The sequence below is a fragment of the Bos indicus genome, chromosome 20 (genome assembly GCF_029378745.1).
Source record: "Bos indicus isolate NIAB-ARS_2022 breed Sahiwal x Tharparkar chromosome 20, NIAB-ARS_B.indTharparkar_mat_pri_1.0, whole genome shotgun sequence".
Lineage (NCBI taxonomy): Eukaryota > Metazoa > Chordata > Mammalia > Artiodactyla > Bovidae > Bos > Bos indicus.
The window spans coordinates 18,793,637-18,818,625 of record NC_091779.1 but is presented as its reverse complement, the minus strand read 5'-3'; the positions used below and the strand labels follow the sequence as shown (position 1 = coordinate 18,818,625).

General features: G+C 38.3%; 1 protein-coding gene across 8 annotated transcripts in view; it reads right to left on the bottom strand.

The window, feature by feature from the left end:
* Positions 1-24,989, bottom strand: part of PDE4D (phosphodiesterase 4D) — a 1,602,952-nt gene that overhangs the window by 1,395,918 nt on the left and 182,045 nt on the right. For 2 of the 8 annotated variants that reach the window (XM_070774935.1, XM_070774941.1), the window contains exon 3: positions 7,014-7,096. The exons of the other annotated variants lie outside the window; for them this stretch is intronic. The gene's annotated coding sequence lies outside the window, so the exon portion shown is untranslated. The remainder of the gene's footprint in view (positions 1-7,013; positions 7,097-24,989) is intronic. 8 annotated transcript variants of the gene reach the window in all.

Sequence of the window (24,989 nt, the reverse complement as noted above, 5' to 3'; positions counted from 1 at the left end):
ACAGACTAAAGAAGAAATCAAAATTCCAATTACAAACTATTTTAACATTAAGAACATAAAACCTAATGATTGTGGCAAAAGATGGACTCAAAGGGGAAAAAAGCATGATATTTAGGGTCTTTTTAAAAAATGAATTAAAATAAATGAACAATGTATTCAATTTGATAAACTGTTAGATTTCAATAAAATAACCATAAGAAAAGTAGCAATAATGAATCAATAAAAATAAACACAGAAGCAGATATTCATTTAATAAGCTAGAAAAAGATCAATAAAATAAAGCTAAGGAAAATCAGAAAAATGAATTAATAAAAATAAAAGAAAAAGGGGCAATGAGATAAAAAACCATAAGATCATCTCAATATATGCAGAAAAGTATTTGTAAAAATTCAACACCCATTTATGATAAACTCTCAAAAAATTGGTATAGCAGAAACATGTCTCAAGATAATAAAGGCCTTATATGACAAATTCATATGACAGCTAACATTATACTCAGTGGTGAAAAAACAAAAAGCTATTCCACTAAAGTCAGGAATAAGACAAGAATATCCACTATTGCCATTCTTAATAGCATAGTATTGGAAGTCCTTGCCAGAGCAATTAGGTAAGAAAAAGAAATAAAAGGCATCCAAATTGAAAAGCAAGAAGTGAAAATGTCACTATTTGTGAATGACTTAATTTTATATAGAGAAGACTATAAAGATGCCACCAAAATAATATTAAAAATAACAAACACAGTAAAGTTGTAGGATACAAAATGAACATACAAAAATCTGTTGCATTTCTATACACTAACAATGAGGTAGAGAAATAGATATTAAGAAAATAATCCCATTTATAATCACAATGAAAAGAATAAACTACCTAGAAATAAATTTAATTAAGGAGGTGGTAGACCTGTATTTTGAAATCTGTAAGACATTGTTGGAAGAACTGAAGAAGACACAAATAAATGGAAAGATATTCCGTGCTCATGGATTGGAAGAATTAACTTTGCTAAAACGTCCATATTTCCTTTAAAAATCTATAGATTCAATGCAGTTTTCATTAAAATCCCAAGAACTCTTTTCACAGAAATAGAACAAAATATTCTAAAATTTATTTGGAACCATAAAAGATCCCAAATAGCAAAAGCAATCCTGTGGGGAAAAAAAAACCTGGAGGTAGCATGTACTCTCATTTCAAACTATTTCACAAAGCCACAGCAATCAACACAGCATGGGACTGGTAAAAAGAAAAAAGCAGATACATAGATCAGTGCAACAGAATTGAAAGTCCAATATAAATTCACACATTATAAACAATTTATGACAAAGGAACAAAGAGCATACAATGGAGAAGTGATAGTCTCTTAAATAAATGATGTTGGAAAAATTTAACAGCCACATGCAAGAAAAGGAAACTACACAACTATCTTTCACCATCACAAAAATCAATTTAAAATGGATTAAAGACTTGAATGTAAGATCTGAAACCATAATCCTAGGAAAACACATAGGCCATATGCTCTTTGACATGAGTGTTAGCAATATCTTACTAAGTATGTCTTCTTAGAAAAGAGAAACAAAAGAAAAATAAACAAATGGGATTATATCAAACTAAAGAGCTTTTGCACAACAAAGGAAACCACCCACAAAACAAACAACCTACAAAATGGTAGAAGATATCTACAAATAGTTATCTGATACAGATTAATATCCAATATATAAAGAATTCACAGAACTCAATAACAACAAACAAACAAACAACAAGAAGAAAAAAAAAACCCAACCTCATTTAAAAATGGGCAGAGGAGTTGAAAAGACATTTTTCCAAAGAAGACATACAGATAGCTAACTGGTATATGAAAAGATTTCAACATTACTAATTATTATGTAAATGCAAATCAAAATCTCAATGAGCTATCACTTCACACCTATTAGAGTGGCTATTATCCAAAAGGCAAGAAATAACAAGTATTGGCTAAGACTTGGAGAAAAAGAAATCCTCAAGTGCTGTTGGTGGGAATGTAAGTTGATGTGCAGCCACTATGGAAAACAGTATGGAGAGTCCTCAAAAAATTAATAAGAGAACTATCATATGATCCAGGAATTCTACTTCTGGGTATTTATTCAAAAAATTTGAAAACACTAATTCGAAAAGACATATACACTGCTATGTTCATTGAAGCTTTATTTACAATAGCCAAGATAGAGAAGCAACCTAAGTGTCCATCAACAAATAAATGCATAAAGAAGATGTGGGGTGTGTGTGTGTGTGTGTGTGTGTGTGTGTGTGTGAAATATATATATACATATATATACATATATATATATATATATATATATATGAAAGTGAAAGTCGCTCAGTCGTGTCTGACTCTACGACCCCATAGACTATACAGTCCATGGAATTCTCCAGGCCAGAATACAGGAGTAGGTCAACTTTCTCTTCTCCAGGGGATCTTCCTAACCCAGGGATCAAACCCAGGTTTCCCACATTGTGGGTGGATTTTTTACCAGCTGAGCCACAAGGGAAGCCCAAGAATACTGGAGTGGGTAGCCTATCCCTTCTCCAGCGCATCTTCCTGACCCAGGAATTGAACTGGGGTCTCCTGCATTGCAGGCAGATTCTTTACCAACTGAGCTATCAGGGAAGCCCATAATATATACATACACAGAAAAAGTTTTTAGGAAATCTATCTTTAAAAAAGGAAAAGGGTATAGGCTATTTAAGAGCCAAATTATTTTAAAATTATACTACATCTCAAAACAAACATGGAAGGTGGCCATATCCATTTTACCTGTATATTTTAAACCTGAAAGCAAATCTGACAATGATAGTTTTTTAAAAGACATACTTATCTTACTTGTATTAAAATGAAGATACAAGTAAAGTATTTGGGGGCTTTCCTGGTAGCTGATAGGGCTTCCCTGGTGGCTTAGATGGTAAGGAATTCACCTGCAATGTGAGAGACCTGGGTTCGATCCCTGGGTTGGTAATATCCCTTGGAGGAGGGCATGGTAACCCACTCCAGTATTTCTGCCTGGAGAATCCCTACAGACAGAGGAGCCCGGTGGGCTACAGTCCATGGGGTAGCAAAAAGTTGGACACGACTGAGCAACTAAGCACACTGGTAGCTCAGATGGTAAAGAATCTGCCTGTAATGCAGGAGACCCAGATTCAAGTCCTGGGTTGGGAAGATCCCCTGGAGAGGGGAATGGCAACCCACTGCAGTATTCTTGCCTGGAGAATTCCATGGACAGAGGAGCCTGGCAGGCGACAGTTCATGGGGTTGCAAAGAGTCGGACACAACTGAGTGACTAACACTTTCACATAAGTAAAATATTTACATAAAATGAAATTAAAAGAAACTGACAAGTTTACAACTAAGTAAGAGATACAAATTCTTAAAACAATAAGACAAAGCCAGAATTATTTTTCATAGTCACTCTTTTTCTTAAAATATCAAAGGAAAAACAGATAACGGGAGTTACGCCATTCTAGATAATATAGACTATTAGAAACCATAACAATTAAAACACGATACCAGCTTCAGACAAGAAAGACAAATGATTGCAAGAAAAAGATTAGCTGCCAAAGATTCATATGCTAAATATGTATGGTACAAAATTTCAATATAAGAAAATGCGACATTTCAAATCACTGAAGAATGTGAAGATAAATAAATCACAACAAGCTATGAAGAAAACTGGCATGTACATGCCCAGAAAATACTCAAGTCACAAAGGGAGAAGCTAAGGGCCAGAGGCTAAACTCCAAATTCAGCAAGACAAACCATTTGAAATTAAGCAGCTCATCAATCATGCTACTGGAACTATGGATGTGCATCAGCTTTGTCTGCATTTACTAGTCCATCATTTTCCTTCCTCCTCATCCTTCATTTGCCACTGTCTCAGCATCACACTGGGCTTCCTCGATGGCTCAGATGGTAAAAGAATCTGATTGCAATGCAGGAGACCTGGGTTCAATCCCTGGGTCAGTAAGATCCCCCAAAGAAAGGAATGGCTACCCACTCCAGTATTCTTGCCTGGAAAATTCCATGGACAGAGGAGCCCAGCAGGCTACAATCCACGGGGTCACACAGAGTTGGACACAACTGAACAACTAACACTTTCACTATTTTCAGGATCACACGAGCTTTGGTTCAGTTCAGTCGCTCAGTCGTGTCCAACTCTCTGAGACCCCACGGACTGCAGCATGCCAGGCCTCCCTGTCCATCACCAATTACCAGAGCTTGCTCAAACTCATGTCCATAGAGTTGGTGATGCCATCCAACCATCTCCCGCTCTATCGCCCCCTTCTTCTCCTGCCTTCAATCTTGCCTAGTATCAGGGTCTTTTCCAATGAGTCAGAGGGTGGGATGAATTCAGAAAGTAGCATTGACATATATACACTATCATGGGTAAAATAGCTAGCTAGTGGGAAGCTGCTATGTTGCATGGGGGGAGCTCAGCTTGGTGTTCTCTGACAAGCTAGAGGGGTGGGAAGAGGGGCTGGAAGGGGGCTCAATAGGAACATGATATACATATAATAATGGCTGATTTGCACTGCAGAAACTAATACAACATTGTGACGCAATTATTCTCCAATTAAAATAACAATGAAAAATTTTTTAAAAGAAAAAACAATCACAATGTCCCCACAAATTATGCCCCCTAAATTAACCAAAATGATATAGCAAGGAGAAATTTTAAAAACCTTTTTGTACAGAGGCCATTTCTTATTTTCATGACACTTAACAAGAGAGATGTTTCTATTCTATTTATGTAGAACAGGAATATTTAATCTCATAAAATGCTATTGAGGAAAAGAGAATATAAATTTTGCCTTGACATATGAGAAGCACTTTTATATCCAAAAGCCTGGTAAATGCCAAATTCTAACATGTTTGACTTTCCAACTAACCTTCTTTTTTTCAATATATTCTATAACATAACCTTTTGTAAGACTGAATTTAAATTACTTTTATTTTGAGAAGTGTCCAACATTCCTTGTTGAATTCCATGGTACCAAATATCCAGGTGAGGAGGTTTCTAAACTATCCTATCACACACTTTTCTGGGCTGTTTTTAACTTTGCTGTAGACATTTAACGATAGCCTAATTTTCTAAAAATAATAACAACTCTTTGGTAACTGGTCACAAAACTAATGTCATTATAAGATTGCCAACCCACCATATAAAGAGAAAAGTCAGAAACCCCACAAAGGCTTGAGTGTCTAAATGATGCCATAGAGGCCAAGACGTGTTCAAAGTGCAGTTTAGGATATTCTCCAATGAATGTTACCCCCTAACTCAGCACGGTTCATATTTATGGTATTATGGAAAAAAGCCAAAGAAGAAAATTTCATCTGTAGTCTTTACAATCATTTTTCTCCCGGATACCCAAAGAGCATTCAGTCAGCAAAACAAATGCCCTGTTGCAGAGCACAGGGGTTCAAAATTGAAAATTCCCCTAGATTCTCAATGTTCTTCCTAGGTAACAAAGATACCCCACCACCATCACCATTTGCCCTCAATATTCTACTGTTCTTCCTCTCAATGATGTATCTATGGTTAAACTCTTCCCTGAAAAATAATAACTTGCAGATAATAACCAAGTAGGATATAGTTATTTATGTTGTTTCTGTGTTTCTGTCTTCATATATATTATAAACATGTTGAGATCTGAAAGTATATGGCTTTCTGCCTAGATACTCACTGTTTTGTTTATTTTAAAGTGCCTCTTGAAAATCTGTTAGTATCACTTAAATCTTATTGGGGAGAACCAAGAAAAAAAGACACTAAGACATAAATCAGTGTTTGTGTATTAGTGTCTATGTTTATGCACAAATGTTTTTGCCCATCCTCTGGCATCTTTCTCCTTAGAGACAACCTAGTGACAAGAAGAAACAGGAATCGTAACAGGAAACTAAATTTAAATTATAATTTTAATGAATTCTGTTTTCTACAATGTCAACATCCAAGGGCAACCACATTTGTAGAAAAATGGAAGTGTGGTAGTCACTGTTCATGAGTCTAGCCATAAACCACTGAACAAAAAAAAATCCTGTACCCTGAAACCTTGACATTACAAACTCAATTTAGGAAAAAAAATATTTGAAATAGGTAAGCACATTGGTAGACTATACAGAGAGATCCATAGGTTTTCTCTCTTCTTGGAATTTAGACATAGATTGTTTTTAATAAATTCTTTCCTCCGATAAGAATGAGCAGTTGCCTTCGGTCATAATATTTCTCAGTAGAGAATAGTGAAAGCACAACTACTGCAAAAGAAAAGAAAAAGAAAGAAAAGATACATTATTTCTCTCTTCAAGGGTCACTAATGTAGACATCTGGGACTCACGCCACTGGGATATGTTGAAATGGCAAGACATCAATAGTTTCTTATCTAATTGATGTGACAATGTAAGGCGACAACTTTTAGTTCCACAAAGCAATGCTAACTCACTTACATATCATTTAAGCGTGTTCATTACTGGCTAGATTATTGAATGCAACACTTTAATCACTACATAAGACCAGTGGAATGGGTAGCATTGCAATAAAAAGATTTTAAATACAGAAACTCTTGGTGTATTTTCCTCATTTAAATTCAAAATCTAACACAAATGTAATAATATTTGAAAACATTTCTTTCTTCTCCATGAGTTTAAACTTTATAGAAATGAACTGGTTAATTTGTGTGTACACGTACTTTTTTTCTTCATTGAGAAGTAGGTAAGAATAATCTATAACCACAAATGCTTGATACAGCTGCCTGATAGAAATGGCATCCTAGCAACCCCTTTCATCCTTCAAATGATCTTCTTTGTGGGATTCCATTATCTGCCTCTCAATGGGAAGGCTTCCCAATACTGGCCATCTCTTTGGCCTTATAGTTATGAAATCAAATAAAATAATCCCACTTTACCAGCATTTGGGGGGATCCCATCCAGAGAATTTTCATTCCAATCCCAAAGAAAGGCAATGCCAAAGATTGCTCAACTACTGCACAATGGCACTCACCTCACACACTAGTAAGGTAATGCTCAAAATTCTCCGAGCCAGGCTTCAGCAATATGTGAACCGCAAACTTCCAGATGTTCAAGCTGGATTTAGAAAAGGTAGAGGAACCAGAGATCAGATTGCCAACATCCGCTGGATCACTGAAAAAGCAAGAGAGTTCCAGAAAAACATCTGTTTCTGCCTTATTGACTATGCCAAAGCCTTTGACTGTGTGGATCACAATAAACTGTGGAAAATTCTCATAGAGATGGGAATACCAGACCACCTGACCTGCCTCTTGAGAAATCTGTATGCAGGTCAGGAAGCAACAGTTAGAACTGGACATGGAACAACAGACTGGTTCCAAATAGGAAAAGGGGTACATCAAGGTTGTATATTGTCATCCTGCTTATTTAACTTATATACAAAGTATATCATGAGAAATGCTGGGCTGGATGAAGCACAAGCTGGAATCAAGATTGCTGAGAGAAATATCAATAACCTCAGATATGCAGATGACACCACCCTTATGGCAGAAAGTGAAGAAGAACTAAAGAGCCTCTTGATGAAAATGAAAGAGAGAGTGAAAAAGTTGGCTTAAAGCTCAACATTCAGAAAAGTAAGATCATGGCATCTGGTCCCATCACTTCATGGCAAATAGATGGGGAAACAGTAGTTAACAGTAGCTGACTTTATTTTGGGGGACTCCAAAATCACTTCAGATGGTGACTGCAGACATGAAATTAAAAAATGCTTACTCCTTGGAAGGTAAGTTATGACCAACCTAGACAGCATATTCAAAAGCAGAGACATTACTTTGCCAACAAAGGTCCGTCTAGTCAAGGCTATGGTTTTTCCACTGGTCATGTATGGGTGTGAGAGTTGGACTATAAAGAAAGCTGAATGCCAAAGAATTGATGCTTTTGAACTGTGGTGTTGGAAAAGACTCTTGAGAGTCCCTTGGACTGCAAGGAGATCCAACCAGTCCATCCTAAAGGAGATTAATCCTGAGTGTTTATTGGAAGGACTGATGTTGAAGCTGAAACTGCAATACTTTGGCCACCTTATGCGAAGAGCTGACTCATTGGAAAAGACCCTGATGCTGGGAAAGATTGAGGGCAGGAGAAGGGGATGACAGAGGATGAGATGGCTGGATGACTTCACCGACTCAATGGACATGAGTTTGAGTAAACTCTGGGAGTTGGTTATGGACAGGGAGGCCTGGCGTGCTGCTGTCCATGCGGTCGCAAAGAGTTGGATATGACTGAGCAACTGAACTGAACTGAACATCCAGAGAATTCCATTTTACTGTGAACATCTCATTTTGAGAAGAAAAATAAAAACCAAGAATGTTTGCTAAAAAATAATGGCCAGGTGGTAGAAGATTTGGGAACAATCACATATGACTGATTCCTGGTAGAACTGATCAGGTATCTCCCCTGAGGGAGAAAGTCTAAAGAGTCTATGACTGAGGAAGAGGGAGTGAAATTTCTTCTATGATGCTCCAATGGGCACATAGCAGAGACTGGTTAGATGCTAAACAAACCTGCATCTTCTCAGGCACACAGCTCAACTATGGGCACACCTCATTTTATTGTGTTTCTCAGGTACTGTATTTTTTCAAATAGAAGGCTTTTGTCAATGCTGTGTCAAACAAGTCTATTGGTGCCATTTTTCCAAGATAATTGACTCACTTCCAGTCTCTATGTCACCTTTTGGCAATTCTCACAATATTTCAAACTTTTTCATTACTATTATATTTGTTATAGTGATTTCTGATCAATGACTTTTGATATTACTCTTGTAATTATTTTGAGGTCCCTTGAACTTCACCCACATAAGACAGTGAACTTAATCTATAAATGTTGCATGCATTCCAACTCCAATGACTGGCCACACCCCTGGATCTCTCCTTCTTCCCAGGCCTCCCTATTGAGAGACACAATATTGAAATTGGGCCAGTTAATAACCCTACAGTGGTCTAAGTGTTCAAGTGAAAGGAAGAGTTGCACATCTTTCTCTTTAAATCAAAAGCTTAGAAATGACTGAGTTCAGGGAGGAAGCTGGGTGGAAAGCTGAAATAGGCTGAAAAGGCTAGAGGTTTTGAGGCAAACATAAGCTATGAATGCAAAGGAAAAGTTCTGGAAGGAAATTAAAACTGCTACTCCAGTGAACACACCAATAATAAGAAAGTAAAACAGACTTATTGGTGATATGGAGAAAGTTTTAGTGGCTTGGGCAGAAAATGAAATCAGCCAAAACATTCCCTCAAACTGAAGTCCAATCTAGAGCAAGGCCCTAACTCTCTTTAATTCCATGAAGGCTGAGAGAGGTGACGAAGCTGAAGAAGAAAATTTTCAAGCTGGCAGAGGCTGGTTCACAGCGTTTCAGAAAGAAGCTATCAGCAGCAAGTAGTCCAGATCTAGCTAAGATAATGGATGCAGGTGGCTACACTAAAGAACAGATTTTATTAGAAGATGCCATCTAGGCCTTTCGTAGCTAGAGAGGAGAAATCAATGCCTGGCTACAAAGCTACAAAGGATAAGTTGACTCTCTTGTTAGGGGTTAATACAGCTGGTGACTTTAAGTTGAAGTCAATACTCATTTACCATTCTGCAAATCCTAGGCCTCTTTAGAATTATGCTAAATCTACTCTTTGCTCTATAAATGGAACTACAAAGCCTGGATGACAGCCTATCTGTTGAAAAAGTGATTTACTGAATATTATAAGCCTACTGCTGAGACTCACTGCTCAGGAAAAAAAAAAAAGACTTCTCTAAAATATTACTGCTCACTCACAGAGCTCCTTGTCACCCAAGAGCTCTGATGGAGATGTATAACAAGATTAATGTTGTTTTTTTGCCTGCAAATACAACATTCATTCTGCGGCCCATGGATCAAGGAGAAATTTTCATTTCAGGTCTTATTTAAGATAACCTTTTTGTGAGGCCATAACTGCCACAGATAGTGATTCCTTTGATGTATGTGGACAAATTAAATACAAAACCTCCTGGAAAGGATTCACCATTCTAGATGCCAGTAAAAACATTTCATCATTCATGGGAAGAGGTAAAATATCAATATTAACAGGAGTTTGGAAGAAGCTGATCTCAACCTTATGTGATGACTTAGGAGGGTTCAAGACTTCAGTGAAGGAGGTAACTACAGATGTGGTGAAAACATCAAAAGAACTAGAGTTAGAAGTGGACCCTAAAGATGTGACTAAATTTCACAATCTCATGATAGAACTTTAACAGATGAGGAACTGCTTCTCATCAATCAGCAAAGAAACTGGTTTCTTGAGATATAATCTACTACTGGTAGAGATTGTTGAAATTACAACAAAGGATTTAGGATGTTAAATACATTTGGTTGATAAAGCCGCAGCAGGGTTTGAGAGGATTCACACCAAAAGGTGAAATGCTATCAAACAGTATTACATGCTACATAGAAAACTTTTGTGAAGGGAAGTGTCAATCATTGTGAAAACTTTGTTGTCTTATTTTAAAGAATTGGCACAGCCACCTCAACCTTGAGCAACCACCACCCTCATCAATCAGTAGCCATCAACACTGAGGCAAGACCCTCCATCAGCAAAAAGATTATGATTCACTGAAGGCTCAGATGTCGACAAAAAGGTATTTTTTTCATTGGGACTTCTCAGGTGGCAGTAGTGGTAAAGAATCTGCCTACAAATGCAGGAGACTTGAGAGACACAGGTTCAATCCCTGGGTCAGGAAGATCCCCTGGGGAAGGAAATGGCAACCTGCTCCAGTATTTGTGCCTGGGAAATCCCAAGAACAGACAAGCCTGGCGGGCTATAGAGTTGGGGTCGTGAAGAGTTGGACATGACTGAAGTGACTTAGCACACACGCATGTATTTTTTAAATTAAGATGTATACATTAGAGGTTGACACAGTTAACAGATAATATAAATAAAATCATAATATGCATTGAGAAACAAAAAACGTATGTGACTCACTTTATTGCAATACTTGCTTTATTGTCATGGTCTGGAACCAAACCCACAATATCTCCTGGGATGCCTGTACACTTCCCAGCTACTACTGCAGTTACACTGGGCAGTGTGATTGACTTCTGATCAGTGCTACAGGACAGAAGGGATACATGTCACTCTCAGGATGGCCCTTAAAATCTCCCACGTGATTCTCCATGGGAATCTCCTGAGAGTGCTTGTGCATTCAGTTCAGTTCAGTTCAGTTCAATCGCTCAGTTGTGTCCGACTCTTTGTGACCCCATGAATCGCAGCACACCAGGCCTCCCTGTCCATCACCAACTCCCGGAGTTCACCCAAACTCTTGTCCATCGAGTCGGTGATGCCATCCAGCCATCTCATCCTCTGTCGTCCCCTTCTCCTCCTGCCCCCCAATCCCTCCCAGCATCAGAGTTTTTTCCAATGAGTCAACTCTTCACAAGCAGTTAATAGATCTGGGCCTTACTCTAGCTAAATCTCTGATATCCTTATTCCCAAATCTTCCTTTATGAGATCTTTCTGCTATCTCATCCTTCTCTTACTCTGAGCTCTTACCCATCTCCTAAAACACCTGAATTAATGAAGTTACTGAAGGTCTCTTTTGTAACTTTTGTATGAATACTTTCCCTCCCCAGCCAAACAAGAATTGTTCAAGAGGGGAAAAAATTCCTTTTGTATATGCTCCTGTGCTCCCACCAACATATGTGGTCATGTACTCTACACACAAGAAGTGAAAAGTTTCACACTTAGGCAATTTCTCTTAGCCAACTGAGGCCAACTCATTCAAAAGGAGCATTTCTAGTGATTAGGGACACATTTCTAATCTCCAGGTGTTTGTCCCTTGTATTCCTCAGCCAAAAACTATGTAGAAAAGGAGGCTCTATTTGCTTAGTTTCACATTCATAGAAACATCTGTTCATCTTCTTGAAAGGATAGGGAAATTGCAAAGACCTAACATCCTTGATCTGGAGAAGGCAATGGCATCCCACTCCAGTACTCTTGCCTGGAACATCTCATGGACAGAAAAGCCTGGTAGGCTACAGTCCATAGGGTAGCGAAGAGTCGGACACAACTGAGTGACCTCACTTTCACTTTTCACTTTCATGCATTGGAGAAGGAAATGGCAACCCACTCCAGTGTTCTTGACTGGAGAATACCAGGGACAGCGGAGCCTGGTGGGCTGCCATCTATGGGGTCGCACAGAGTCAGACACGACTGAAGCGACTTAGCAGCAGCAGCAGCAGCATCCTTGATCAACAGCAAAAATAAAAATCCAGCCACCTTAGTGCACAGTTTTATGCAAACCCTGATATCCTTTTAAAATAATCTCATGTTTAATTCAACCAAGGCCTCAATGCTTAAATAAGATAAATTGGTCAATTTTTCTCATGTGAAAAAGAAACTTTTTCCCTTCATCTGATTCATTTAATAAGTATACACACATTCAGAGATCCTTTAAAATTTAGATTTTTATGTTCAAATGAGTATTTTCCTTCCAGTCTCCCAAAACAGTCTGAAAATCAATCACGTTTAAAAAATCCTTCCCACCTTTCTCAAATACTTTCCTCTTACTTATATAGATGTTGTTAGCATGGATTTTTCTTTTCTTTTTTTTTTTTTTTTTTTTGGATTTTTCACAAAACATGGATATAGCATGGAGTTTTTACTTAACAGCATAAGATGAATATTCCTAAGTTTCTGGAGAATGAACCCTTGATATTGACCAGGAATCCCATTACTTACTCAAAACAACTCCCACACACTCTTCACCACAACTACCATATTTCAAGTTCTCTCAACCCACTCCAGTACTCTTGCCTCGAAAATCCCATGGACAAAGGAGCCTGGTAGGCTTCAGTCCATGGGGTCGTGAAGAGTCAGACACGACTGAGAGACTTCACTTTTACTTTTCACTTTCATGCACTGGAGAAGGAAATGGCAACTCACTCCAGTGTTCTTGCCTGGAGAATCCCAGGGACAGGGGAGCCTGGTGGGCTGCCGTCTATGGGGTCGCACAGAGTCAGACATGACAAGTGACTTAGCAGCAGCAGCAGCCCTCCTCAACCTCCCTGTTCCCTCATAGACAAAGTTACTGTGCTGTGCTTTACAGGAAAACAAAAATCCTAAATGGGGAACTCCTTTATCCTCTTCATACCAAGCATGCAAACACAGGCATCTCTGAAAATACTTTCCTGCCTACTTCCCTTCTCCCATGATCCTTTTTCTCATCTAAATGGCTGCCACTCCCTATCAATTAAATATTCACCAATGACTTTTAAACATATTCAAGTCTCTCTCATCTCATACAAAAAACCTTTCCCCAAAACTACATATTTTATTTGCTATTCTCTTTCTATAAGACTTGTCTATTTTGATTGAGGCCAGTTGCACAGCCCTAACTCACTCTTCAGCCTGCTCTTATCTTTTTCCATATCCTTCACAAAAAAAATAACTCTTGCTAAGATTACCAATGAATATCATGTCAATAACTCCAAAGGACTTTTTAAAATCCATATTAAAATCCATTTACATTGCTGGTCATTCTATCTTCAGCAAAGTATATCTTCCTTTTGTTTTCATGATGCTAGTGGTTTCACTCCCATCTTTTGTGATACTCTTACATCCTCTGTAAGTTGATCTTCCTTCAAACAGCTGTGAAATTAAGTTCTTCAAGGCATGGTTCAAGGCTCTGCTTTCTTATCACTCCTTAGTAATTCCCTAAACAATGGCACCCATGGTCATGATGTCATTACCATTTCCATACTTATAATACACAAAGATATATTTTCAGCCCTGGCCTCTCCTCTAGGCTTCAAAATAATAGGCTTAAATGTCAATTTGTTGTTTCTGCTTATCTCTCTCAAAGCAACCCCAAACCCAACATGTTCAAAATTAAACTTGAAATCTGCCTCCCAAATCGGATCTGCTTGCAGGGTCTCTATCACAGTGAATGCTGCCATCAGTTATCCAACTTCCTTTTCTTCTCCTGACCCCATATTCAGTCCATCGCTGATTTTTACCTCATAACCACTTCTGAAACCCCTCCTCCACACTCCATCTTCACATCATCACTTAATCCACACTCTGTCCTATCTGGCCTTGAAAGCTCTACAGTTTCCTGCTGGTCTTCCCCAAACACACCTTGGCTGTCTGCCAATCCTGTCTGCATTGAGATGAAAAGAGCTGTTTAGATCACAAATCTGACTTTGTCATTCATATATTTTCAGTGACTTTCCTTTGCCTCTAGGAAGGATTTAAAGATACTTTTTAGGACCCAAAGACTTTGCTTGTCTGGCCTCTTACTGTTTCTCAGGCCTCATCTAGAATCTTACTTCCATGGGCTCTTTATCACTCTGGCCTTCCCTTCAGTTCCTGGAATTTCAATGACCTGATCTGATGCCAGGGTTTTGCCTCAACCACCCCAACATTTACCCGATTAATGCCTAGGTACTCTTCAGCTCTCCTCTCTAAGGGACCACATCCCTGATAAAAACAAACTCTCCTATTATTCTCTCCAACATCAGGGTCTTTTCCAATGAGTCAGCTATTCACCGACCCTAGTGCTGGCAAAGACTGAAGGCAAAAGGAGAAGAGGATAGCAGAGGATGAGCGGGTTGGATGGCATCACTGATGCAATGGACATGAACTTGGACAAACTCCAGGAGACGGTGAGGGACAGGGAGGCGTGGCATGGTGCAGTCCATGGGCTCGCAAAGAGTCAGACACAACTTAGCAACTTAACAACAACAATTATTCTCTCCAGGAATATCATGTACCTGATTTCATGGTGCATCTTCCAATTTTCTATCACAATGGATGGTTAGCCTCACATTTAATCATTTTTTACAGTATTCCTAATTTCTATCACAATTAAATGGGAGCATCTCCACTATAGGAATCATGTTCATTAATTTTTATCTGCAGGATCCAGCACAGTACCTAAGAGATGGCAGGTACTCAAAAATGTCTATTGAAAGAATAGAAGAAATATTAACCCAGGCTCAAAAATGCTATATTACATAAAGAAAGAACCAATGTGTAGGTTATGGAATTAGATGCATAAGCTCAAATTCTGGCTTACTAATTGTGTGATCATGGAAAAACTAGTTTCACTAATGAGAATGAGATAATACCCAACCTCATAAGGTAAAATTATTTTTATGATCAATTTCAATTAGAGTTTTGCAATTCTAATACCTTAGGGTGCACCTAAGGTATATTCATGGAGATTATTATTTTCAAACAAATAAACAATTTACACTGCTCTGAGACTCTGTACACAAAGACAGAGTATATCATGGTCCTTTCACATAGCTCTACCTGCCAATATCCCTGTCAGGGAACAATGTGACCTACAGCATGAATGATAGGACTCATGCTCCACAACAAGACAACCAGCAGGACTCCCTGAGACAACCTGGGATGTTATCAGGTAAGTGACCTTCTCCTGAGGAAGTTAACTGAAACTAACATCCAATCTAGCTTAATCCACTATTTGATTTAACAACCAGCTGCCAAGAGACATTCATACCAATTGCCCTAACAGTCAACTCTCAAAGTTTCCCAGTCTTTTCAATAAATGGTGCTGGGGAAAACTGAAAAGCTATATGTAAAAGAATGAAATTAGAACACTCCATAACACCATACACAAAAATAAACTCAAAATGGACCAAAGACCTAAATGTAAGGCTAGACACTTAAGAGACATAAAACTCTTAGAGGAAAACATGGGCAGAACACTCTTTGACATAAATCACAGCAAGATCTTTTTTGACCCACCTCCTGCAGTAATTAAAATACAAACAAAAATAAACAAATGGGACCTAACTAAACTTAAAAGCCTTTGCCCAGCGAAGGAAACCATAAACAAGATGAAAAGACAACCCTTAGAATCAGAGAAAATATTTGCAAATGAAGCAACTGACAAGGGATTAATCTCCAAAACATACAAACAGCTCATGCAGCTCCATATCAAAAAGACAAGCAACCCAATCAAAAAAAAAAAAAAAAATGGGCGGAAGACCTAAATAGAAATTTCTCCAAAGAAGACATACAGATGCCTCACAAACACATGAGAAGATGCTCAACATCACTAAGTATTAAAGAAGTGCAAATCAAAACTACAATTAAGTGTCAGTTCACACCAATCAGAATGGCCATCAATAAAATAAAAAACACTGGAGAGGGTATGGAAAAAAGGGAACCCTTTTGCACTGCTGGTGAGAATGTAAATTGATAAAGCCACTATGGAGAACAGTTTGGAGATTCCTTAAAAAGCAAAAACTAGAACTACCATATGATCCAGCAATCCTACTCTTGGGCATATACCCAGAGAAAAACAATTCAATGCCCTCTTAGAATGCTACTAAATTGTTGAATATTTTAAAACATAGAAGAAGAAATACCATATGACTTAGCAGTCTCATTCCTGGGCATAAAGCCAGGGGAAATCATAATTCAAAAAGATACACGCACCCCAATGTTCATAGCAGCACTATTTGCAAGGACATGTGTGTGCATGTGAACTAAGTAGCTTCAGTTGCGTTCAACTCTTGTGACTCTATGGACTGTAGCCTGCCAGGCTCCTCTGTCCATGGGATTCTCCAGGCAAGAATACTGGAGTGGGTTGCGATGCCCTCCTCCAGGGTATCTTTCAGACTCAGGGATTGAATCCACCTCTCCTACATCTTTTTCATTGGTGGGCAGGTTCTTTACCACTAGTGCCACCTGAAGACATGGAAGCAACCTAAATGTCCATCAATGAGGAATGGATAAAGAGGATGTGGTACATATATACAATGGAATATTACTCAGCCATAAAAAGGAATAAAACTGTGCCATTTGGAGAGTCATGGATAGATCTAGTGACTGTCATACAGAGTGAAGAAAGTCAGAAAGAGAAAATATCATGGAGCCAACAAGTTCCAGAGAAAGACATACCATGCTAATTCTCCAGCAACATAGGAACATAGCCCTGAGGATTAATATACAGGCAGCCCAAAGTCACACCAAACCCATAGACACGTCAAAACTCACTACTGGACGCTTCATTGCACTCCAGAGAGAAGATATCCTGCTACACCCACCAGAACACTGATACAAGCTTCCCAAATCAGGAAACCTTGACAAGTCACCCATCCAATCCCACCCACAGGCAGCAACCTCCACAATAAAGAGGAACCACAAACTTCCAGCCTACAGAAAGGCCACCCCAAACACAACAATCTAAACAAGATGAAAAGGCAGAGAAATATTCAGCAGGTAAAGGAACATGATAAATGCCCACCAAACCAAACAAAAGAGGAGGAGATAGGGAGTCTACCTAAAAAAGAATTCAGAATAGTGATAGTAAAAATGATCCAAAATCTTGAAAACAAAATGGAGTTACAGATAAATAGTCTGGAGACAAGGATTGAGAAGATGCAAGAAATGTTTAACAAGGGCCTATAAGAAATAAAAGAGTCAATCAATAATAAATAATGCAATAACTGAGATCAAAAACACTCTAGAGAGAATCAACAGTAGAATAACTGAGGCAGAAGATAGGATAAGTGAGGTGGAAGATAGAATGGTGGAAATAAATGAAGCAGAGAGGAAAAAAGAAAAAAGAATTAAAAGAAATGAGGACAACCTCAGAGACCTCTGGGACAATGTCAAACACCTAACATTCGAATCATAGGAGTCCCAGAAGAAGAAGACAAAAAGAAAGACCATGAGAAAATACTTGAGGAGATAATAGTTGAAAGCTTCCCTAAAATGGGGAAGGAAATAGCCACCCAAGTCCAAGAAACCCAAGAGTCTCAAACAGGATAAACCCAAGGCAAAACACCCCAAGACACATATTAATCAAATTAATGAAGATCAAACACAAAGAACAAATAAAAGCAGCAAGAGAAAAACAACAAATAACACACAAGGGGATTCCCATAAGGATAACAGCTGATCTTTCAATAGAAACTCTTCAGGCCAGGAGGGAATGGCAGGACATACTTAAAGTGATGAAAGAGAAAAACCTACAACCCAGATTACTGTACCCAGCAAGGATATCATTCAAATATGAAGGAGAAATCAAAAGCTTTACAGACAAGCAAAAGCTGAGAGAATTCAGCACCACCAAACCAGCTCTTCAACAAATGCTAAAGGATCTTCTCTAGACAGGAAACACAGAAAAGGTTTATAAACTTGAACCCAAAACAACAAAATAAATGGCAACGGGATCATACTTGTCAATAATTACTTTAAATGTAAATGGGTTGAATGCCCCAACCAAAAGACAAAGACTGGCTGAATGGATACAAAAACAAGACCCCTATATATGCTGTCTACAAGAGACCAACCTCAAAACAAAGGACACATACAGACTGAAAGTGAAGGGCTGGAATAAGATATTTCATGCAAAAGTAGACCAAAAGGAAGCAGGAGTAGCAATACTCATATCAGATAAAATAGACTTTGAAATAAAGGCCATGAAAAGAGACAAGAAAGGACACTACATAATGATCAAAGGGTCAATCCAAGAAGAAGATGTAACAATTATAAATATATATATGCATCCAACATAGGAGCACCACAATATGTAAGGAAAATGCTAACAAGTATGAAAGGGGAAATGAACAGTAACACAATAATAGTGGGACAGTTTAATACCCCTTTCACACCTATGGATAGATAAACTAAACAGAAAATTAGCAAGGAAATACAAACTTTAAATGACACAATGGACCAGTTATACCTAATTGATTTCTGTAGGACATTTCACCCCAAAACAATGAATTCACCTTTTTCTCAAGTGCACACGGAACCTTCTCCAGGATAGATCACATCCTGGGCCATAAATCTAGCCTTGGTAAATTAAAAAAAAAACACTGAAATCATCCCAAGCATCTTTTCTGATCACAGTGCAGTAAGATTAGATGTCAATTACAGGAAAAAACTATTAAAAATTCCAACATATGGAGGCTAAACAACACACTTCTGAATAACCAACAAATCACAGAAAAAGTCAAAATATGATAGAAATGAATGCAACAACCCAATGCAAAACACAACAACCCAAAACCTATGGGACTCAGTAAAAGCAGTGCTAAGGGGATGGTTCATAGCAATACAAGCTTACCTCAAGAAACAAGAGAAAAGTCAAATAAATAACCTAACTCTACACCTAAAGCAACTAGAAAAGGAAGAAATGAAGAACCCCAGGGTTAGTAGAAGGAAAGAAATCATAAAAATTAGGGCAGAAATAAATGAAAAAGAAACAAAGGAGACCACAGCAAAAATCAATAAAGCTAAAAGCTGGTTCTTTGAGAAGATAAATAAAATAGATAAACCATAGCCAGACTCATCAAGAAAAAAGGGAGAAGAATCAAATCAACAGAATTAGAAATGAAAATGGAGAAATCACAACAGACAATACAGAAATACAAAGGACCATAAGAGACTACTACCATCAACTATATCCCAATAATATGGACAACTTGGAAGAAATGGACAAATTCTTAGAAAAGTATAACTTTCCCAAACTGAACCAGGAAGAAATAGAAAATTTTAACAGACCCATCACAAGCATGGAAATTGAAACTGTAATCAGAAATCCTCCAGCAAACAAAAGCCCAGGTCCAGATGGCTACACAGCTAAATTATACCAAAAATTTAAAGAAGAGCTAACACCTATCCTACTTAAACTCTTACAGAAAATTGCAGAGGAAGGTAAACTTCCAAACTCATTCTATGAGGCCACCATCACCCTAATACCAAAACCTGACAAAGATGCCACAAAAAAAGAAAATTACAGGCCAATATCACTGATGAACATATATGAAAAAATCCTTAACAAAATTCTAGAAAACAGAATCCAACAACATCTTAAAGAGATCACACATCATGACCAAGTGGGCTTTATCCCAGGGATGCAAGGATTCTTCAATATTCACAAATCAATCAATGTGATACACCACATTAACAAATTGAAAGATAAAAACCATATGACTATCTCAATAGATGCAGAGAAAGCCTTTGACAAAATTCAACATCCATTTATGATAAAAACCCTCCAGAAAACAGGAATAGAAGGAACATACCTCAACATAATAAAAGCCATATATGATAAACCCACAGCAAATATTGTAAAGCAATTATATTCCAATAAATTTTTAAAAATAGAAAAAAAGGATTATATACTTTCCATGAGTATTCCAAGCACTCAAATTCAGCAATTCCCAGTCTTTCCTACTTGATTCCAAAATAAAGTATAAGGATTAGCTATCATTTAAAAACAACTTCAGATTCAAAAACTGCCATTAAAGCAAATCTGCAGGAACTATGACAAGGTATACCCAATTAGCAATGTTGTGATGGTCTCAGGTGGACACCAAAGGGACTCCGCCATGCATACACATGTATCCATTCTCCCCCAAATTCCCCTCCAACCAGCCTGCCATAGAGCATTGAACAGAGTTTCATGTTCTATACAGTAGTTCCTTGTTTTGTGTGCGTGTGTGCACGCACAGTCATTCTATAGTGTTTGACTCTTTGCAACCCCATGGACTGCAACCCACCAGGCTCCTCAGTCCATGGAATTTAACAGTGTGCACATGTCCATCCCAAACTCCCTAACTTCCTTCCCCCTGACAATCATAAGTTGTTTCTCTAAGTCTCTGAGTCTATTTCTTTTTTGTAAAGAATTCATTTGTATCATTTCTTTTTAGATTCCACATATAAGGGATTTGTGTGTTGGGGCCATGTGAATTTTCACCATACTAAAACATGAAATGCAATTCCTATTTGCTTCATCTGCACAAAACTACACTTTCTCATTACTTCAAAATAGTCTTGGCATGACAATTTCTCAATAAAAATTCTATTGCCCCAGTATTACAGATGTAATCAAGGGTAAATCCATGCTCCCAAGATCAAACTCCCAAGAAACTGGGAACCTGAACATTGTGAGCTGGGGAGAACAGAATCTGTTCTGACAATGCACAGAAATATAAAACGCTCAAGGGTGTAAAGTTTGCCACCAGCCATACTGCCTTCACGCAGTGCGTACTTCCCTTGCCTGATCACATTTCCTTATGATGCTTTCTCTACAGGACAGGCTTTAGGGCCACCATGTTTCTTCCCAGGTCCTCTCACCTCCCCATGTGAAAATGAAGGAACTCAACATTCAGAAGAACAACTTTCTATAAACTAACAACTGATTAAATCATTAAAGCAGAATGTCACAAAACCCAACCCATTTTACTCATATATCAAAGATGTCAATAGTTAATTCTTTTACTTCACACCTTCCCCAAAAAGGTTTTAGAGTAAAATAACAAAGAGACTTGACTTATATGCCAAGCAAAGAGCCCTGCTCTCTAAAGAGACATGTTAATGCCAGGCTACCTCTCAATACTGGCAGCTGTAATAGTGAAGTTTCAAAGTCCCCAAGGAGCTGGCAACTGCAAAGATCAGCCAAGACAACAATAAAGTTGATGTCTACTGGAAGATCAAAATAATGTACACCAAAAAAAAGTAGAACTAAGTCATTCAACTAAGTACATTCAAATATGATACCTGGAAAATGATACCTAAAGAGACTGCTTAGACTAGAAAACCCACAGAAATGATAGCCCATTGGCCAGAAGAAGCCAGGCAGAATGGTATGGAGGGGAATAAGAAAACTGGATAAGCACAGAGAGGCTCCCCAGGATATAACAGTAACAGTATAACAAAATGTAACTAGGGAGTGAATATTAGACTCTAAACCTTAAAAACAAACATACAAAAAGTCCCAGTCATTTTATTCACACTAAGATTCATTATATCACCTCTACTGTTCCCTAGGCTGATCCTTAGACCATCTAAATCAGACGGGAACTGAACAATGGGTAGACTGCTCAGACTTTAATGACTGGTCAGAAAGATTTATTGGGGACACAAGAAAAGTAATTCTAGGGAAGAAAATAACCACAGCCATCTGTCCATTCATTTAGCTGCAGTTCAAATATACTGCTTCTAAAACCTAAGATTCCACCTGATACATAAGCATCTCTGCAGCTCAAACAACATGAACTAATGGCTCCTTGAATTTTTGCATGAACAAAGAATACCAGAACCTTTGGGAAATGACTTTTTCAATGGTTAGTATTGTCTTTGATGGGAAGCAGGGAGCAGTGGCTTTTTGCTGGTAACAATCTGTAAGATTTAAGACATGAGTGGGTAAATATGAAAAGAATTGACCTAAGAGAAACTCTACGAAGCACTTACTCTCTTTTTAATTTTTTGAAGTAATTGTAAATTCATAGATATTTATAAGGAACAATTGTAGACAGATGCAGTTGATCCTTTATCCAATTTTTCCCAGTGGTAACAAGTTCACTACCAGAATACTGACACTAATAGTCAAGATACAAAACAGTTCATCACCACAAAGATGTCCCATGTTATTCTTTCATAGCCACAGCCAGCTCTTTCCTACCCTATCTCTCCTTCAGTTCAGTTCAGTTCAGTCGCTCAGTCGTGTCCGACTCTTTGCAACCCCATGAATCGCAGCACGCCAGGCCTCCCTGTCCATCACCAACTCCCGGAGTTCACCCAGACTCATGTCCATCGAGTCAGTGATGCCATCCAGCCATCTCATCCTCTGTTGCCCCCTTCTTCTCCTGCCCCCAATCCCTCCCAGCATCAGAGTCTTTTCCAATGAGTCAACTCTTTGCACGAGGTGGCCAAAATACTGGAGTTTCAGCTTCAGCATCAGTCCTTCCAATGAACACCCAGGACTGATCTCCTTTAGGATGGACTGGTTGGATCTCCTTGCAGTCCAAGAGACTCTCAAGCATCCTCTCCAACACCACAGTTCAAAAGCATCAATTCTTTGGCACTCAGTTTTCTTCGCAGTCCAACTCTCACATCCATACATGACTACTGGAAAAACCATAGCCTTGACTAGACGGATCATTGTTGGCAAAGTAATGTCTCTGCTTTTGAATATGCTATCTAGGTTGGTCGTAACTTTCCTTCCAATTACTCAGCTATTAGAAAGAATGCATTTTAATCAGTCCTAATGAGGTGTATGAAACTGGAGCCTATTATACAGAGTGAACTAAGTCAGAAAGAAAAACACCAATACAGTATATTAACGCATATATATGAAGTTTAGAAAGATGGTAACGATGACCCTATATGCAAGACAGCAAAAGGGATGGGTATTTCTGACCCATTGATAGCTATTTAGGTTACTTTGCCATCAGGTATACACTGTATCTTTATAACTTTTGCTTCTATATTTACATTACAGGCTTGTGTTGGTGCATGTTAAGTCGCTTCAGTCATGTCTGACTCTTTGCGACCCTATGGACTGTAGCCCGCCAGGTTCCTCTGGCCATGGGATTCACCAGGCAAGAATACTGGAGTGGGTTGCCATTCCCTTCTCCAGGGGATCTTCCTGACTCAGGGATTGAACCTGTGTTTCCTGCAACTGCTGCATTGCAGGTGGATTCTTTACCACTTAGTCACTGAGGAAGTCCATTACAGGCTTAAGTCATTTTAAAGTTGTTGAAGCTTAGATTGCATTAACATTAAATCAAAAATGTGTAGCCCAAACAACTGTTTCTTGGATCTTTTCCAGAAGTTTCCTAACTCCCAGGGGATCTTGAGAGTTATCATGTCTTCTTTATCCCCTGCTTAGATTCCTACACCAAAAAAAAAAAAAAAAAAAAAACCGACTAGATAGAATCCACTGAAGCTGAATATATGTATATCTTTGTACCATCTATTTCACTCCCTGGTATATACCCAAAAAAATGCATTCATGTGGCCATAATAAAAGTACATAGTAGCATTATTTGTAATAGTTCTGAACTATAAATAACCCAGATGTCCATCAACAGAAGAATGGATAATGGATACTTAGATTGATATCGTGGAATACTATACAGCAATGAATGGGGTTTCCCAGGTGGCGCTAGTGGTAAAGTACCCACCTGCCAATGCAGGTATAAGAGACACTGTTTCAATTCCTGGGTCAGGAAGATCCCCTGGAGGAAGGCATGGCAACCCACTCCAGTATTCTTGCCTGGAGAATCCCATGGACAGAGGAACCTCATGGGCTACAGTCCATAGGGTCTCAAAGAGTCGGACATGGCTGAAGCGACTTAGCATGCATACAGCAATGAAAAGGAGCAAATTACTGTTACATATAACAATATAAATGAACATCATACATACGATGCTGACTTGTCAATCTTAAGAGAATGTATAATGAATAATTTAATTTATGAAAGTTTGAAAACTGGTCAAACAATATTACCATTGGGGGATAGAAATGGAAGGAAGTTTGAGGTAGATAACTGGGATGTTGGTAATATTCAATTTCTTGATCTGGATGGAAGTTACATGAATGTGATCATTGTATGAAAATTCATACAATGATGTTTAACACATGATTTTCATAAATTTCTAAATTTTTGTCAAACAGAATAATCTATTTAAGTTTGAAAAGAATGAAAGCAAAGATAAAATAATGATTACTATGAGCAGCATAATGAAAGAATTCTTTCTCCAAATGGTCACTAGCCTTGTTGCAAAAGTTCAATCTTGCTGAGTGAGCCTTAGGATTCAGAGTTATGGTTTTAGAAAACAGTTTACCTGGAAGGCTGTCTCACCCAAGTTACCGAGAGCCATAGGCAATTGGACCCTTTTCTGCACAGTGACTGAGTAAAGGGAGTCTGAAGGGACACAATGGGGACTCTGCTGTCACCTGGATAAGTAAATAGAACTTTTCTGAAGTCTGATGAGGTCGAATCACTTTTTCTGAGAAGAGTTAGTTTGGCTTTCTCTTCAGAAGAAAAAGGGAGTGTCCTAGATGTAGCATATCACTCTGGAAGGGTACTTGGTGAGCACACTCCAGGTGAGTATTCCAAGCAAGCAGATGCAATTATGCTCTAGAGGAGACTACAAGCTTTCCATGAAAAAATCCCTGATCTGACACCTAATGCTAGAACTTCTTGGAAAAAAATATTTAA